The sequence below is a fragment of the Mustela nivalis genome (genome assembly GCF_964662115.1).
Source record: "Mustela nivalis genome assembly, contig: HAP1_SCAFFOLD_158, whole genome shotgun sequence".
Lineage (NCBI taxonomy): Eukaryota > Metazoa > Chordata > Mammalia > Carnivora > Mustelidae > Mustela > Mustela nivalis.
Genome location: NW_028136465.1, coordinates 855,618 through 860,218, shown reverse-complemented (window position 1 = coordinate 860,218; position 4,601 = coordinate 855,618). Strand labels below are relative to the sequence as shown.

The following is a 4,601-nucleotide window of genomic DNA, read 5'->3' as shown; positions in this document are numbered from 1 at the left end:
CACTATTAAGCCCACATTTCTGGCAGAAAGATAGAGGTAAAAGAGAATGATATCTTGTACAACTGATACTTTGTCATATGGTTACAATGTAACTAGAAAAGAGACAATAAAATATTTGATGTTGTTTTAAGTTTCCTTGTTGTCAATCCCTCAGTGCTTTCTGATACTAAAGGAAAAAGTAGATGGATATTGACCTGGCAACTATCAACACCTGTCAGTCTCTCTTGGATAACCAATATCTCTATAATCTCTTCTTCCCAGTAAAAAAAAAATAAAATATATTCATAAACCACACTGTGCCATCTCAAGTTACTGCACCAAGATAAAATTACAATGATTTTCAGTTGTTCCAAATGGACAGAATACCCTTCCTTATGATATCATGTCTTATAAGATAGATAATTGGCTTGCTACCAATATACCCAGATGAGACTGTGGAAGAGACAGGAAAAAAATAATAATATTTATTTATTCCTTGGGTTGACCCTGTTTACACAGATGCATTACTATTAGAAAAGGTTGGTTTGGGACATTGGAATGAATTTACTTAATGGGTCTGTATGTAATTGGGTTGGAGAAAATTTTTAATTTCTACAAAAATTATTAGAATTCTATCTTATTCCCTTTTGATAATTTTCACATGTTAACAAAGCCAACGTTTTTGTCTAGCAGACAAGATCTTAAATCCTAACAAAACTCAATTTTTTCCTTTTTTTTTTTAAGTTTGAGAGCCTCATGTTCTCTCATGTGCTTTAAATACAACTCAAAAAAACAAAAGGAGCTAAATGGGGCAGTAAGCCCAGACTTTTTATTTTAATTTATTTATCTTATTTTTAATTAAAAAATTAAAGATTGTATTTATTTATTTGAGAGAGAGAGAGCATAAGTGGGGCAGGGGGATGTAGCTGCAGAGAGAGTCTGAGAAGTATACTCCCTAATGAGCAGGAAGCCCGATATGGGGCTCGATCCCAGGATCCTGACTGAGATCATGACCAGAGACAAAGGCAGATACATGTGCAAAATCCCTTTTTTTCTGGGAAACAATACTTTACAAGAGATGTTTGAAAAAGTACTTGGGAAACAACTTTAATCAGAGATACAAAAATTTAATTGACTTCTGTAAAGCTACAGGGATCCAAATGATGGGAATCCCAGGCCGTTTAGGTTGTGGACCACAGAGTATTCTTCTCTGTAATATTTTATTTTCTTCCATGTCTACTAACTCCAGTCCAAGTTCACTGATCTCTTTTTAGATAGTGCAAAACATGGCAAAGAATACCAAACAAGTGCCCAATATTCTACATTTTTTACATCATTTCTAACATATAGAAGTGTGTTATCAAGGCTGGTTCTGTGAACAAACCTAGTTATGCTAAAGTGTGTTTTGTTCTCCAAAAATTAAATTCATGATTATCACACAATTATAAAATACTTGTGTCAAGAATTTTTATTCAAAAATTAATAAGAGAAGCAGATATTAAAACTAGTTCACATGGTTATTTGGGATATAAGCAGAGTTGTGCAGCAGAAGTGCTCTGGGCCCATAATTTGGGTTATAGAATTTATGTTTTCTAATGAAAAATCACTAACTTGCATTATTGTTAACAAGAATCCTGTGCATTACCATCAGTTTTCTCCATTATAACCTCTTGCTCTACAGTTTGTAAATAACTTTGTCAATAGCAAGCTAATAAACGGGGTGACTCCAATGGATTGAGATAATCTCCAGAGTTTCTGCTACATAATGAACAGGACTCCATTGAAAGGACACCTAAGAGTTTATTTTGCCCAAAAATTTGATCACTTTTTTCACTGTCCTTACCTATTTTCCAAACCTAGTTCTTTTCAGTCTACAGACAACCCTGTATCTGACTGACTTGTTAATTCTGGGAATGTCTTGCAGATTAATTTGCTTGCCCGAGGTGGTTCCTCTAATTGATGTCTAAGAACCCTAATTAGTTAAGAAAACTTTTTTTTTAACATTTTCATTGCTACTTATTATTATTATTATTATTGCTAATATCTCTATTATAAATAATTCACAAGGGCATCCTTCTGACAAAAGACCAAGAGCTGGCTACTAGTAGAAAAAGTACATTTGACTCTGTCAGTGAAAGTGGTAAAGGGATTTGAGAAAATAAGGCAAAGCAGTGGAATTATGTGTTAAAACTTTAAATATTATAGACACATTTACTTAATTTCTAATACTGCTTATAATTAAAAAAGATGTTTTCCATGAACCACGCATTACAACAAATATATTGTTTATACAGATTAAATTTTCATCAAAAGGGACGCCTGGGTGGCTCAGTTGGTTAAGCAGCTGCCTTTGGCTCAGGTCATGATCCCAGCATCCTGGGATCGAGTCCCGCATCTGGCTCCTTGCTGGGCCGGAGCCTGCTTCTCCCTCTACCTCTGCCTGCCATTCTGTCTGCCTGTGCTTGCTCTCTCGCCCACTCTCTCTGAGAAAGAAATAAAATCTTAAAATAAATAAATAAATTTTCATCAAAAAATTATAAGTGTATTTTTTTGTAGGATCATGATAAGCATTTTGCAGATGAGAAAAGTGAAATTTAGAAAAGTATGTCTCTTCAAATCCCTCATACAATATCTGGCCTAGATAGAAGGATATACTATCACAATTGAGGAAGATAATTGAGATTACTTAAAATGATAAACTTTACTGTATAGGGTTTTTTACAAGTTTGCCACAGATTCACATTTTTTAAAATATATATCTATTTGTGTAAAGAGAATGCACTGAGAAGTAAAAAGATAGTGATATATCAGTGCTACCAACTAATGGCTATAATATCATCACCTTATTTATGAACAATGAAACAGTGTGTAATATTTAAATAAATTTAAATAAATTCCTATTTATTTTATATATTTATAAATTTAAATGAATTCCTATTTATTTATTATTAAAGAAATTCCTCTAACAAACAGTATGTTTTGAAGGTTGCTAGCAGGAAAGTGTTGTACGACATGGAAGTAATCAGAAAATGTGATCTAAAATTCTGCTTTCAAGGGCGCCTGGGTGGCTCAGTGGGTTAAAATTCTGCTTTCAAGAAGCTATAACAGTAAGTACTGAGCATTAGCTATTATATGCTATGGATGAATAACTGAAATCTACATTTGAAACTATTGGTACACTATATGTTACCTAATTGAATTTTAAAAAGTTAATAAAAAAAACCACTATTTTATAAAACAATATTCCCAACAGGCTCTTTTGCTTTAAAATACTCACTTTGTTTCCTCTCCGAGAGAACACCAAATGGCGGATGACGCCGGTGCTGCGGGAGGGCCCGGAGTGCACGGGGGCCCTGGAATGGGAGGCCGTGGCAATTTCCGCGGTGGCTTCGGCAGAGGCATCCGGGGCCGGGGCCAGGGCCGTGGTCGGGGCCGGGGCCGAGGCCGCGGAGCTCGCGGGGGCAAGGCCGCGGACAAGGAGTGGATCCCCGTCACCAAGCTGGGCCGCCTGGTCAAAGACATGAAGATCAAGTCCCTGGAGGAGATCTATCTCTTCTCCCTGCCCATCAAGGAGTCTGAGATCATCGACTTCTTCCTGGGAGCCTCCCTCAAGGACGAGGTTTTGAAGATCATGCCTGTGCAGAAGCAGACGCGCGCGGGCCAGCGGACCAGGTTCAAAGCATTTGTCGCCATCGGAGATTACAATGGACACGTCGGTTTGGGTGTCAAGTGTTCCAAGGAGGTAGCCACTGCCATCCGCGGAGCCATCATTCTGGCGAAGCTTTCCATTGTCCCTGTGCGGCGAGGCTACTGGGGGAACAATATCGGCAAGCCCCACACTGTCCCGTGCAAGGTGACTGGCCGCTGTGGCTCTGTGCTGGTGCGTCTCATCCCCGCCCCCAGAGGCACTGGCATTGTCTCGGCCCCTGTGCCCAAGAAACTGCTGATGATGGCTGGTATTGACGACTGCTACACCTCGGCCAGGGGCTGCACTGCCACCCTAGGGAACTTTGCCAAGGCTACTTTCGATGCCATCTCCAAGACCTACAGCTATCTCACCCCTGATCTCTGGAAGGAGACTGTGTTCACCAAGTCTCCCTATCAGGAGTTCACGGACCATCTTGTGAAGACCCACACCAGAGTCTCTGTTCAGAGGACCCAGGCTCCAGCTGTGGCTACTACATAGTTTTATACAAGAAAAATAAACTGAACTAAAGCTTGAAAAAAAAAATACTCACTTTGTAATGAGAGTCATTACTTTTGTCTAGCCAAATCTTATAGCACTGTTTATCCCTTCCCTGCTTTATCCCTTCCCAGTATCAATAAAGGCTCACTTGGGTTACCTAGAAGCCATGAGAAAGCTTGTAATAGATCTGGCTGGTTTTCACCAGCAATTTGACCACCATGTGCACAGGGAAGTCTATTGATAAAGGCTTTATTGCAATAAGTTGCAAATACATGGATGATTTTGAATTCTCTTTCTTGAGGTCTTGTTTCATGATAATAAATTTAGGGTGGCTTATTGGAATGGATGTTATTAACATATCTTCATAGTTATAAGCACATGGAATTGTAAAATAGATGAATGAATGTGGCATTACTGACAACTGTCCTCATTTTGA

At 38.5% G+C, this 4,601-nt stretch overlaps 1 pseudogene across 1 annotated transcript; it reads left to right on the top strand.

Moving 5' to 3' along the window:
• Window positions 1-3,283: 3,283 nt before the first annotated feature.
• LOC309857004 (small ribosomal subunit protein uS5 pseudogene) lies at window positions 3,284-4,210 on the top strand (annotated as a pseudogene). The gene has a single exon. The product of its transcript is annotated as a small ribosomal subunit protein uS5 pseudogene (transcript).
• The last annotated feature ends 391 nt before the right edge of the window (window positions 4,211-4,601 follow it).